Genomic DNA, 15,349 nt, shown 5'->3' with positions numbered 1-15,349 from the left:
ATATTGAAATTTTTATATGAAAAACTTCTTTTGCCCATATCTCCTTAAATATGCGTCCTAGAGCGAAAAGGACTTTAATTCGTGACCACCCCAAAAAAATTGAAAAATCCACCCAAAACCTAAAAAAATTGAAATTTTTATATGAAAAACTTCTTTTGCCCATATCTCCTTAAATATGCGCCCTAGAGCGAAAAGGACTTTGATTCGTGACCACCCCCAAAAAATTGAAAAATCCACCCAAAACCTAAAAAAATTGAAATTTTTATATGAAAAACTTCTTTTGCCCATATCTCCTTAAATATGCGCCCTAGAGCGAAAAGGACTTTGATTCGTGACCACCCCCAAAAAATTGAAAAATCCACCCAAAACCTAAAAAAATTGAAATTTTTATATGAAAAACTTATTTTGCCCATATCTTCTAAACTAAGCGTCCTAGAGCGAAAAGGACTTTAATTCGTGACCACCCCCAAAAAACTGAAAAATCCACTCAAAACCTAAAAATATTGAAATTTTTATATGAAAAACTTCTTTTGCCCATATCTCCTTAAATATGCGTCCTAGAGCGAAAAGGACTTTAATTCGTGACTACCCCCCAAAAATTGAAAGATCCACCCAAAACCTAAAAAAATTGAAATTTTTATATGAAAAACTTCTTTTGCCCATATCTCCTTAAATATGCGTCCTAGAGCGAAAAGGACTTTAATTCGTGACCACCCCCAAAAAATTGAAAAAGCCACCCAAAACCTAAAAAAATTGAAATTTTTATATGAAAAACTTCTTTTGCCCATATCTCCTTAAATATGCGTCCTAGAGCGAAAAGGACTTTAATTCGTCACTACCCCCAAAAAATTGAAAAATCCACCCAAAACCTAAAAAAATTGAAATTTTTATATGAAAAACTTCTTTTGCCCATATCTCCTAAACTAAGCGTCCTAGAGCGAAAAGGACTTTAATTCGTGACCACCCCCAAAAAATTGAAAAATCCACCCAAAACCTAAAAAAATTTAAATTTTTATATGAAAAACTTTTTTTTGCCCATATCTCCATAAATATGCGTCCTAGAGCGAAAAGGATTTTAATTCGTGACCACCCCCAAAAAATTGAAAAATCCACCCAAAACCTAAAAAAATTTAAATTTTTATATGAAAAACTTCTTTTGCCCATATCTCCTTAAATATGCGTCCTAGAGCGAAAAGGACTTTAATTCGTGACCACCCCCAAAAAATTTAAAAATCCACCCAAAACCTAAAAAAATTGAAATTTTTATATGAAAAACTTCTTTTGCCCATATCTCCTTAACTAAGCGTCCTAGAGCGAAAAGGACTTTAATTCGTGACTACCCCCAAAAAATTGAAAAATCCACGCAAAACCTAAAAAAATTGAAATTTTTATATGAAAAACTTCTTTTGCCCATATCTCCTTAAATATGCGTCCTAGAGCGAAAAGGACTTTAATTCGTGACCACCCCAAAAAAATTGAAAAATCCACCCAAAACCTAAAAAAATTGAAATTTTTATATGAAAAACTTCTTTTGCCCATATCTCCTTAAATATGCGTCGTAGAGCGAAAAGGACTTTAATTCGTGACCACCCCCAAAAAATTGAAAAATCCACCCAAAACCTAAAAAAATTTAAATTTTTATATGAAAAACTTCTTTTGCCCATATCTCCTTAAATATGCGCCCTAGAGCGAAAAGGACTTTGATTCGTGACCACCCCCAAAAAATTGAAAAATCCACCCAAAACCTAAAAAAATTTAAATTTTTATATGAAAAACTTATTTTGCCCATATCTTCTAAACTAAGCGTCCTAGAGCGAAAAGGACTTTAATTCGTGACCACCCCCAAAAAACTGAAAAATCCACCCAAAACCTAAAAAAATTTAAATTTATATATGAAAAACTTCTTTTGCCCATATCTCCTTAAATATGCGTCCTAGAGCGAAAAGGACTTTAATTCGTGACCACCCCCAAAAAATTGAAAAAGCCACCCAAAACCTAAAAAAATTTAAATTTTTATATGAAAAACTTCTTTTGCCCATATCTCCTTAAATATGCGTCCTAGAGCGAAAAGGACTTTAATTCGTCACTACCCCCAAAAAATTGAAAAATCCACCCAAAACCTAAAAAAATTGAAATTTTTATATGAAAAACTTCTTTTGCCCATATCTCCTAAACTAAGCGTCCTAGAGCGAAAAGGACTTTAATTCGTGACCACCCCAAAAAAATTTAAAAATCCACCCAAAACCTAAAAAAATTGAAATTTTTATATGAAAAACTTCTTTTGGCCATATCTCCTAAACTAAGCGTCCTAGAGCGAAAAGGACTTTAATTCGTGACCACCCCCAAAAAACTGAAAAATCCACTCAAAACCTAAAAATATTGAAATTTTTATATGAAAAACTTCTTTTGCCCATATCTCCTTAAATATGCATCCTAGAGCGAAAAGGACTTTAATTCGTGACCACCCCAAAAAAATTGAAAAATCCACCCAAAACCTAAAAAAATTGAAATTTTTATATGAAAAACTTCTTTTGCCCATATCTCCTTAAATATGCGCCCTAGAGCGAAAAGGACTTTGATTCGTGACCACCCCCAAAAAATTGAAAAATCCACCCAAAACCTAAAAAAATTGAAATTTTTATATGAAAAACTTCTTTTGCCCATATCTCCTTAAATATGCGCCCTAGAGCGAAAAGGACTTTGATTCGTGACCACCCCCAAAAAATTGAAAAATCCACCCAAAACCTAAAAAAATTGAAATTTTTATATGAAAAACTTATTTTGCCCATATCTTCTAAACTAAGCGTCCTAGAGCGAAAAGGACTTTAATTCGTGACCACCCCCAAAAAACTGAAAAATCCACTCAAAACCTAAAAATATTGAAATTTTTATATGAAAAACTTCTTTTGCCCATATCTCCTTAAATATGCGTCCTAGAGCGAAAAGGACTTTAATTCGTGACTACCCCCCAAAAATTGAAAGATCCACCCAAAACCTAAAAAAATTGAAATTTTTATATGAAAAACTTCTTTTGCCCATATCTCCTTAAATATGCGTCCTAGAGCGAAAAGGACTTTAATTCGTGACCACCCCCAAAAAATTGAAAAAGCCACCCAAAACCTAAAAAAATTGAAATTTTTATATGAAAAACTTCTTTTGCCCATATCTCCTTAAATATGCGTCCTAGAGCGAAAAGGACTTTAATTCGTCACTACCCCCAAAAAATTGAAAAATCCACCCAAAACCTAAAAAAATTGAAATTTTTATATGAAAAACTTCTTTTGCCCATATCTCCTAAACTAAGCGTCCTAGAGCGAAAAGGACTTTAATTCGTGACCACCCCCAAAAAATTGAAAAATCCACCCAAAACCTAAAAAAATTTAAATTTTTATATGAAAAACTTTTTTTTGCCCATATCTCCATAAATATGCGTCCTAGAGCGAAAAGGATTTTAATTCGTGACCACCCCCAAAAAATTGAAAAATCCACCCAAAACCTAAAAAAATTTAAATTTTTATATGAAAAACTTCTTTTGCCCATATCTCCTTAAATATGCGTCCTAGAGCGAAAAGTACTTTAATTCGTCACTACCCCCAAAAAATTGAAAAATCCACCCAAAACCTAAAAAAATTGAAATTTTTATATGAAAAACTTCTTTTTCCCATATCTCCTAAACTAAGCGTCCTAGAGCGAAAAGGACTTTAATTCGTGACCACCCCCAAAAAATTGAAAAATCCACCCAAAACCTAAAAAAATTTAAATTTTTATATGAAAAACTTTTTTTTGCCCATATCTCCATAAATATGCGTCCTAGAGCGAAAAGGACTTTAATTCGTGACCACCCCCAAAAAATTGAAAAATCCACCCAAAACCTAAAAAAATTTAAATTTTTATATGAAAAACTTCTTTTGCCCATATCTCCTTAAATATGCTTCCTAGAGCGAAAAGGACTTTAATTCGTGACCGCCCCCAAAAAATTGAAAAATTCACCCAAAACCTAAAAAAAAATTAAATTTTTATATGAAAAACTTCTTTTGCCCATATCTCCTTAAATATGCGTCCTAGAGCGAAAAGGACTTTAATTCGTGACCACCCCCAAAAAATTGAAAAATCCACTCAATTCGTGACTACCCCCAAAAAATTGAAAAATCCACCCAAAACCTAAAAAAATTTAAATTTTTATATGAAAAACTTCTTTTGCCCATATCTCCTTAAATATGCGTCCTAGAGCGAAAAGGACTTTAATTCGTGACCACCCCCGAAAAATTGAAAAATCCACTCAAAACCTAAAAATATTGAAATTTTTATATGAAAAACTTCTTTTGCCCATATCTCCTAAACTAAGCGTCCTAGAGCGAAAAGGGCTTTAATTCGTGACTACCCCCAAAAAATTGAAAAATCCACCCAAAACCTAAAAATATTGAAATTTTTATATGAAAAACTTCTTTTACCCATATCTCCTTAAATATGCGTCCTAGAGCGAAAAGGACTTTAATTCGTGACCACCCCAAAAAAATTGAAAAATCCACCCAAAACCTAAAAAAATTGAAATTTTTATATGAAAAACTTCTTTTGCCCATATCTCCTTAAATATGCGTCCTAGAGCGAAAATGACTTTAATTCGTGACCACCCGCAAAAAATTGAAAAATCCACCCAAAACCTAAAAAAATTGAAATTTTTATATGAAAAACTTCTTTTGCCCATATCTCCTTAAATATGCGCCCTAGAGCGAAAAGGACTTTGATTCGTGACCACCCCCAAAAAATTGAAAAATCCACCCAAAACCTAAAAAAATTTAAATTTTTATATGAAAAAAAAGGACTTTAATTCGTGACTACCCCCAAAAAATTGAAAAATCCACCCAAAACCTAAAAAAATTTAAATTTTTATATGAAAAACTTCTTTTGCCCATATCTTCTAAACTAAGCGTCCTAGAGCGAAAAGGACTTTAATTCGTGACCACCCCCAAAAAACTGAAAAATCCACTCAAAACCTAAAAATATTGAAATTTTTATATGAAAAACTTCTTTTGCCCATATCTCCTTAAATATGCGTCCTAGAGCGAAAAGGACTTTAATTCGTCACTACCCCCAAAAAATTGAAAAATCCACCCAAAACCTAAAAAAATTGAAATTTTTATATGAAAAACTTCTTTTGCCCATATCTCCTAAACTAAGCGTCCTAGAGCGAAAAGGACTTTAATTCGTGACCACCCCCAAAAAATTGAAAAATCCACCCAAAACCTAAAAAAATTTAAATTTTTATATGAAAAACTTTTTTTTGCCCATATCTCCTTAAATATGCGTCCTAGAGCGAAAAGGACTTTAATTCGTGACCACCCCCAAAAAATTGAAAAATCCACCCAAAACCTAAAAAAATTTAAATTTTTATATGAAAAACTTCTTTTGCCCATATCTCCTTAAATATGCTTCCTAGAGTGAAAAGGACTTTAATTCGTGACCGCCCCCAAAAAATTGAAAAATTCACCCAAAACCTAAAAAAAATTAAATTTTTATATGAAAAACTTCTTTTGCCCATATCTCCTTAAATATGCGTCCTAGAGCGAAAAGGACTTTAATTCGTGACCACCCCAAAAAAATTGAAAAATCCACCCAAAACCTAAAAAAATTGAAATGTTTATATGAAAAACTTCTTTTGCCCATATCTCGTAAACTAAGCGTCCTAGAGCGAAAAGGACTTTAATTCGTGACCACCCCCAAAAAATTGAAAAATCCACCCAAAACCTAAAATAATTGAAATTTTTATATGAAAAACTTCTTTTGCCCATATCTCCTTAAATATGCGTCCTAGAGCGAAAAGAACTTTAATTCGTGACTACCCCCAAAAAATTGAAAAATCCACCCAAAATCTAAAAATATTGAAATTTTTATATGAAAAACTTCTAGAGCGAAAAGGACTTTAATTCGTGACCACCCCCAAAAAATTTAAAAAACCACCCAAAACCTAAAAAAATTGAAATTTTTATATGAAAAACTTCTTTTGCCCATATCTCCTTAAATATGCGTCCTAGAGCGAAAAGGACTTTAATTCGTGACCACCTCCAAAAAATTGAAAAATCCACCCAAAACCTAAAAAAAATTAAATTTTTATATGAGAAACTTCTTTTGCCCATATCTCCTTAAATATGCGTCCTAGAGCAAAAAGGACTTTAATTCGTGACCACCTCCAAAAAATTGAAAAATCCACCCAAAACCTAAAATTATTGAAATTTTTATACGAAAAACTTCTTTTGCCCATATCTCCTTAAATATGCGTCCTAGAGCGAAAAGGACTTTAATTCGTGACTACCCCCAAAAAATTGAAAAATCCACCCAAAACGTAAAAAAATTTAAATTTTTATATGAAAAACTTCTTTTGCCCATATCTCCTTAAATATGCTTCCTAGAGCGAAAAGGACTTTAATTCGTGACCGCCCCCAAAAAATTGAAAAATTCACCCAAAACCTAAAAAAAAATTAAATTTTTATATGAAAAACTTTTTTTTGCCCATATCTCCATAAATATGCGTCCTAGAGCGAAAAGGACTTTAATTCGTGACCACCCCCAAAAAATTGAAAAATCCACCCAAAACGTAAAAAAATTTAAATTTTTATATGAAAAACTTCTTTTTCCCATATCTCCTAAACTAAGCGTCCTAGAGCGAAAAGGACTTTAATTCGTGACCACCCCCAAAAAATTGAAAAATCCACCCAAAACCTAAAAAAATTTAAATTTTTATATGAAAAACTTTTTTTTGCCCATATCTCCATAAATATGCGTCCTAGAGCGAAAAGGACTTTAATTCGTGACCACCCCCAAAAAATTGAAAAATCCACCCAAAACCTAAAAAAATTTAAATTTTTATATGAAAAACTTCTTTTGCCCATATCTCCTTAAATATGCTTCCTAGAGCGAAAAGGACTTTAATTCGTGACCGCCCCCAAAAAATTGAAAAATTCACCCAAAACCTAAAAAAAAATTAAATTTTTATATGAAAAACTTCTTTTGCCCATATCTCCTTAAATATGCGTCCTAGAGCGAAAAGGACTTTAATTCGTGACCACCCCCAAAAAATTGAAAAATCCACTCAATTCGTGACTACCCCCAAAAAATTGAAAAATCCACCCAAAACCTAAAAAAATTTAAATTTTTATATGAAAAACTTCTTTTGCCCATATCTCCTTAAATATGCGTCCTAGAGCGAAAAGGACTTTAATTCGTGACCACCCCCGAAAAATTGAAAAATCCACTCAAAACCTAAAAATATTGAAATTTTTATATGAAAAACTTCTTTTGCCCATATCTCCTAAACTAAGCGTCCTAGAGCGAAAAGGGCTTTAATTCGTGACTACCCCCAAAAAATTGAAAAATCCACCCAAAACCTAAAAAAATTGAAATTTTTATATGAAAAACTTCTTTTGCCCATATCTCCTTAAATATGCGTCCTAGAGCGAAAAGGACTTTAATTCGTGACCACCCCCAAAAAATTGAAAAATCCACCCAAAACCTAAAAAAATTGAAATTTTTATATGAAAAACTTCTTTTGCCCATATCTTCTAAACTAAGCGTCCTAGAGCGAAACGGACTTTAATTCGTGACCACCCCCAAAAAACTGAAAAATCCACTCAAAACCTAAAAATATTGAAATTTTTATATGAAAAACTTATTTTGCCCATTTCTCCTTAAATATGCGTCCTAGAGCGAAAAGGACTTTAATTCGTGACTACCCCCAAAAAATTGAAAAATCCACCCAAAACCTAAAAAAATTGAAATTTTTATATGAAAAACTTCTTTTGCCCATATCTCCTAAACTAAGCGTCCTAGAGCGAAAAGGACTTTAATTCGTGACTACCCCCAAAAAATTGAAAAATCCACCCAAAACCTAAAAATATTGAAATTTTTATATGAAAAACTTCTTTTACCCATATCTCCTTAAATATGCGTCCTAGAGCGAAAAGGACTTTAATTCGTGACCACCCCAAAAAAATTGAAAAATCCACCCAAAACCTAAAAAAATTGAAATTTTTATATGAAAAACTTCTTTTGCCCATATCTCCTTAAATATGCGTCCTAGAGCGAAAATGACTTTAATTCGTGACCACCCGCAAAAAATTGAAAAATCCACCCAAAACCTAAAAAAATTGAAATTTTTATATGAAAAACTTCTTTTGCCCATATCTCCTTAAATATGCGCCCTAGAGCGAAAAGGACTTTGATTCGTGACCACCCCCAAAAAATTGAAAAATCCACCCAAAACCTAAAAAAATTTAAATTTTTATATGAAAAAAAAGGACTTTAATTCGTGACTACCCCCAAAAAATTGAAAAATCCACCCAAAACCTAAAAAAATTTAAATTTTTATATGAAAAACTTCTTTTGCCCATATCTTCTAAACTAAGCGTCCTAGAGCGAAAAGGACTTTAATTCGTGACCACCCCCAAAAAACTGAAAAATCCACTCAAAACCTAAAAATATTGAAATTTTTATATGAAAAACTTCTTTTGCCCATATCTCCTTAAATATGCGTCCTAGAGCGAAAAGGACTTTAATTCGTCACTACCCCCAAAAAATTGAAAAATCCACCCAAAACCTAAAAAAATTGAAATTTTTATATGAAAAACTTCTTTTGCCCATATCTCCTAAACTAAGCGTCCTAGAGCGAAAAGGACTTTAATTCGTGACCACCCCCAAAAAATTGAAAAATCCACCCAAAACCTAAAAAAATTTAAATTTTTATATGAAAAACTTTTTTTTGCCCATATCTCCTTAAATATGCGTCCTAGAGCGAAAAGGACTTTAATTCGTGACCACCCCCAAAAAATTGAAAAATCCACCCAAAACCTAAAAAAATTTAAATTTTTATATGAAAAACTTCTTTTGCCCATATCTCCTTAAATATGCTTCCTAGAGTGAAAAGGACTTTAATTCGTGACCGCCCCCAAAAAATTGAAAAATTCACCCAAAACCTAAAAAAAATTAAATTTTTATATGAAAAACTTCTTTTGCCCATATCTCCTTAAATATGCGTCCTAGAGCGAAAAGGACTTTAATTCGTGACCACCCCAAAAAAATTGAAAAATCCACCCAAAACCTAAAAAAATTGAAATGTTTATATGAAAAACTTCTTTTGCCCATATCTCGTAAACTAAGCGTCCTAGAGCGAAAAGGACTTTAATTCGTGACCACCCCCAAAAAATTGAAAAATCCACCCAAAACCTAAAATAATTGAAATTTTTATATGAAAAACTTCTTTTGCCCATATCTCCTTAAATATGCGTCCTAGAGCGAAAAGAACTTTAATTCGTGACTACCCCCAAAAAATTGAAAAATCCACCCAAAATCTAAAAATATTGAAATTTTTATATGAAAAACTTCTAGAGCGAAAAGGACTTTAATTCGTGACCACCCCCAAAAAATTTAAAAAACCACCCAAAACCTAAAAAAATTGAAATTTTTATATGAAAAACTTCTTTTGCCCATATCTCCTTAAATATGCGTCCTAGAGCGAAAAGGACTTTAATTCGTGACCACCTCCAAAAAATTGAAAAATCCACCCAAAACCTAAAAAAAATTAAATTTTTATATGAGAAACTTCTTTTGCCCATATCTCCTTAAATATGCGTCCTAGAGCAAAAAGGACTTTAATTCGTGACCACCTCCAAAAAATTGAAAAATCCACCCAAAACCTAAAATTATTGAAATTTTTATACGAAAAACTTCTTTTGCCCATATCTCCTTAAATATGCGTCCTAGAGCGAAAAGGACTTTAATTCGTGACTACCCCCAAAAAATTGAAAAATCCACCCAAAACGTAAAAAAATTTAAATTTTTATATGAAAAACTTCTTTTGCCCATATCTCCTTAAATATGCGTCCTAGAGCGAAAAGGACTTTAATTCGTGACCACCCCAAAAAATTGAAAAATCCACCCAAAACCTAAAAAAATTTAAATTTTTATATGAAAAACTTTTTTTTGCCCATATCTCCTTAAATATGCGTCCTAGAGCGAAAAGGACTTTAATTCGTGACCACCCCCAAAAAATTGAAAAATCCACCCAAAACCTAAAAAAATTTAAATTTTTATATGAAAAACTTCTTTTGCCCATATCTCCTTAAATATGCTTCCTAGAGTGAAAAGGACTTTAATTCGTGACCGCCCCCAAAAAATTGAAAAATTCACCCAAAACCTAAAAAAAATTAAATTTTTATATGAAAAACTTCTTTTGCCCATATCTCCTTAAATATGCGTCCTAGAGCGAAAAGGACTTTAATTCGTGACCACCCCAAAAAAATTGAAAAATCCACCCAAAACCTAAAAAAATTGAAATTTTTATATGAAAAACTTCTTTTGCCCATATCTCCTAAACTAAGCGTCCTAGAGCGAAAAGGACTTTAATTCGTGACTACCCCCAAAAAATTGAAAAATCCACCCAAAACCTAAAAATATTGAAATTTTTATATGAAAAACTTCTTTTACCCATATCTCCTTAAATATGCGTCCTAGAGCGAAAAGGACTTTAATTCGTGACCACCCCAAAAAAATTGAAAAATCACCCAAACCCTAAAAAAATTGAAATTTTTATATGAAAAACTTCTTTTGCCCATATCTCCTTAAATATGCGTCCTAGAGCGAAAATGACTTTAATTCGTGACCACCCGCAAAAAATTGAAAAATCCACCCAAAACCTAAAAAAATTGAAATTTTTATATGAAAAACTTCTTTTGCCCATATCTCCTTAAATATGCGCCCTAGAGCGAAAAGGACTTTGATTCGTGACCACCCCCAAAAAATTGAAAAATCCACCCAAAACCTAAAAAAATTTAAATTTTTATATGAAAAACTTCTTTTGCCCATATCTCCTTAAATATGCGTCCTAGAGCGAAAAGGACTTTAATTCGTGACTACCCCCAAAAAATTGAAAAATCCACCCAAAACCTAAAAAATTGAAATTTTTATATGAAAAACTTCTTTTGCCCATATCTCCTAAACTAAGCGTCCTAGAGCGAAAAGGACTTTAATTCGTGACCACCCCCAAAAAATTGAAAAATCCACCCAAAACCTAAAAAAATTGAAATTTTTATATGAAAAACTTTTTTTGCCCATATCTCCTTAAATATGCGTCCTAGAGCGAAAAGGACTTTAATTCGTGACCACCCCCAAAAAATTGAAAAATCCACCCAAAACCTAAAAAAATTTAAATTTTTATATGAAAAACTTCTTTTGCCCATATCTCCTTAAATATGCTTCCTAGAGTGAAAAGGACTTTAATTCGTGACCGCCCCCAAAAAATTGAAAAATTCACCCAAAACCAAAAAAAAATTAAATTTTTATATGAAAAACTTCTTTTGCCCATATCTCCTTAAATATGCGTCCTAGAGCGAAAAGGCCTTTAATTCGTGACCACCCCAAAAAAATTGAAAAATCCACCCAAAACCTAAAAAAATTGAAATTTTTATATGAAAAACTTCTTTTGCCCATATCTCGTAAACTAAGCGTCCTAGAGCGAAAAGGACTTTAATTCGTGACCAACCCCAAAAAATTGAAAAATCCACCCAAAACCTAAAATAATTGAAATTTTTATATGAAAAACTTCTTTTGCCCATATCTCCTTAAATATGCGTCCTAGAGCGAAAAGGACTTTAATTCGTGACTACCCCCAAAAAATTGAAAAATCCACCCAAAATCTAAAAATATTGAAATTTTTATATGAAAAACTTCTAGAGCGAAAAGGACTTTAATTCGTGACCACCCCCAAAAAATTTAAAAAACCACCCAAAACCTAAAAAAATTGAAATTTTTATATGAAAAACTTCTTTTGCCCATATCTCCTTAAATATGCGTCCTAGAGCGAAAAGGACTTTAATTCGTGACCACCTCCAAAAAATTTAAAAATCCACCCAAAACCTAAAAAAAATTAAATTTTTATATGAAAAACTTCTTTTGCCCATATCTCCTTAAATATGCGTCCTAGAGCAAAAAGGACTTTAATTCGTGACCACCTCCAAAAAATTGAAAAATCCACCCAAAGCCTAAAATTATTGAAATTTTTATACGAAAAACTTCTTTTGCCCATATCTCCTTAAATATGCGTCCTAGAGCGAAAAGGACTTTAATTCGTGACTACCCCCAAAAAATTGAAAAATCCACCCAAAACCTAAAAAAATTTAAATTTTTATATGAAAAACTTCTTTTGCCCATATCTCCTTAAATATGCGTCCTAGAGCGAAAAGGACTTTAATTCGTGACCACCCCAAAAAATTGAAAAATCCACCCAAAACCTAAAAAAATTTAAATTTTTATATGAAAAACTTTTTTTGCCTATATCTCCTTAAATATGCGTCCTAGAGCGAAAAGGACTTTAATTCGTGACCACCCCCAAAAAATTGAAAAATCCACCCAAAACCTAAAAAAATTGAAATTTTTATATGAAAAACTTCTTTTGCCCATATCTCCTTAAATATGCGCCCTAGAGCGAAAAGGACTTTGATTCGTGACCACCCCCAAAAAATTGAAAAATCCACCCAAAACCTAAAAAAATTTAAATTTTTATATGAAAAACTTCTTTTGCCCATATCTCCTTAAATATGCGTCCTAGAGCGAAAAGGACTTTAATTCGTGACTACCCCCAAAAAATTTAAAAATCCACCCAAAACCTAAAAAAATTGAAATTTTTATATGAAAAACTTCTTTTGCCCATATCTCCTAAACTAAGCGTCCTAGAGCGAAAAGGACAATAATTCGTGACAACCGAAAAAAAATTTAAAAATCCACCCAAAACCTAAAAATATTGAAATTTTTATATGAAAAACTTCTTTTGCCCATATCTCCTAAACTAAGCGTCCTAGAGCGAAAAGGGCTTTAATTCGTGACTACCCCCAAAAAATTGAAAAATCCACCAAAACCTAAAAAAATTTAAATTTTTATATGAAAAACTTCTTTTGCCCATATCTCCTTAAATATGCGTCCTAGAGCGAAAAGGACTTTAATTCGTGACTACCCCCAAAAAATTGAAAAATCCACCCAAAACCTAAAATAATTGAAATTTTTATATGAAAAACTTCTTTTGCCCATATCTCCTTAAATATGCGTCCTAGAGCGAAAAGGACTTTAATTCGTGACTACCCCCAAAAAATTGAAAAATCCACCCAAAATCTAAAAATATTGAAATTTTTATATGAAAAACTTCTAGAGCGAAAAGGACTTTAATTCGTGACCACCCCCAAAAAATTTAAAAAACCACCCAAAACCTAAAAAAATTTAAATTTTTATATGAAAAACTTCTTTTGCCCATATCTCCTTAAATATGCGTCCTAGAGCGAAAAGGACTTTAATTCGTGACCACCTCCAAAAAATTGAAAAATCCACCCAAAACCTAAAAAAAATTAAATTTTTATATGAAAAACTTCTTTTGCCCATATCTCCTTAAATATGCGTCCTAGAGCAAAAAGGACTTTAATTCGTGACCACCTCCAAAAAATTGAAAAATCCACCCAAAACCTAAAATTATTGAAATTTTTATACGAAAAACTTCTTTTGCCCATATCTCCTTAAATATGCGTCCTAGAGCGAAAAGGACTTTAATTCGTGACTACCCCCAAAAAATTGAAAAATCCACCCAAAACCTAAAAAAATTTAAATTTTTATATGAAAAACTTCTTTTGCCCATATCTCCTTAAATATGCGCCCTAGAGCGAAAAGGACTTTGATTCGTGACCACCCCCAAAAAATTGAAAAATCCACCCAAAACCTAAAAAAATTTAAATTTTTATATGAAAAACTTCTTTTGCCCATATCTCCTTAAATATGCGTCCTAGAGCGAAAAGGACTTTAATTCGTGACTACCCCCAAAAAATTTAAAAATCCACCCAAAACCTAAAAAAATTGAAATTTTTATATGAAAAACTTCTTTTGCCCATATCTCCTAAACTAAGCGTCCTAGAGCGAAAAGGACAATAATTCGTGACAACCGAAAAAAAATTTAAAAATCCACCCAAAACCTAAAAATATTGAAATTTTTATATGAAAAACTTCTTTTGCCCATATCTCCTAAACTAAGCGTCCTAGAGCGAAAAGGGCTTTAATTCGTGACTACCCCCAAAAAATTGAAAAATCCACCAAAACCTAAAAAAATTTAAATTTTTATATGAAAAACTTCTTTTGCCCATATCTCCTTAAATATGCGTCCTAGAGCGAAAAGGACTTTAATTCGTGACTACCCCCAAAAAATTGAAAAATCCACCCAAAACCTAAAATAATTGAAATTTTTATATGAAAAACTTCTTTTGCCCATATCTCCTTAAATATGCGTCCTAGAGCGAAAAGGACTTTAATTCGTGACTACCCCCAAAAAATTGAAAAATCCACCCAAAATCTAAAAATATTGAAATTTTTATATGAAAAACTTCTAGAGCGAAAAGGACTTTAATTCGTGACCACCCCCAAAAAATTTAAAAAACCACCCAAAACCTAAAAAAATTTAAATTTTTATATGAAAAACTTCTTTTGCCCATATCTCCTTAAATATGCGTCCTAGAGCGAAAAGGACTTTAATTCGTGACCACCTCCAAAAAATTGAAAAATCCACCCAAAACCTAAAAAAAATTAAATTTTTATATGAAAAACTTCTTTTGCCCATATCTCCTTAAATATGCGTCCTAGAGCAAAAAGGACTTTAATTCGTGACCACCTCCAAAAAATTGAAAAATCCACCCAAAACCTAAAATTATTGAAATTTTTATACGAAAAACTTCTTTTGCCCATATCTCCTTAAATATGCGTCCTAGAGCGAAAAGGACTTTAATTCGTGACTACCCCCAAAAAATTGAAAAATCCACCCAAAACCTAAAAAAATTTAAATTTTTATATGAAAAACTTCTTTTGCCCATATCTCCTTAAATATGCGTCCTAGAGCGAAAAGGACTTTAATTCGTGACCACCCCCAAAAAATTGAAAAATCCACCCAAAACCTAAAAAAATTGAAATTTTTATATGAAAAACTTCTTTTGCCCATATCTCCTAAACTAAGCGTCCTAGAGCGAAAAGGACTTAAATTCGTGACCACCCCCAAAAAATTGAAAAATCCACCCAAAACCTAAAAAATTTAAATTGTTATATGAAAACTTCTTTTGCCCATATCTCCTAAACTAAGCGTCCTAGAGCGAAAAGGACTTTAATTCGTGACTAACCCCAAAAAATTGAAAAATCCACCCAAAACCTAAAAAAATTTAAATTTTTATATGAAAAACTTCTTTTGCCCATATATCCTAAACTAAGCGTCCTAGAGCGAAAAGGACTTTATTTCGTGACCACCCCCAAAAAACTGCAAAATCCACTCAAAACCTAAAAATAT

This window comes from Haematobia irritans, chromosome 2 (genome assembly GCF_050003625.1).
Source record: "Haematobia irritans isolate KBUSLIRL chromosome 2, ASM5000362v1, whole genome shotgun sequence".
Lineage (NCBI taxonomy): Eukaryota > Metazoa > Arthropoda > Insecta > Diptera > Muscidae > Haematobia > Haematobia irritans.
Note: the sequence above shows the minus strand (reverse complement) of the source record.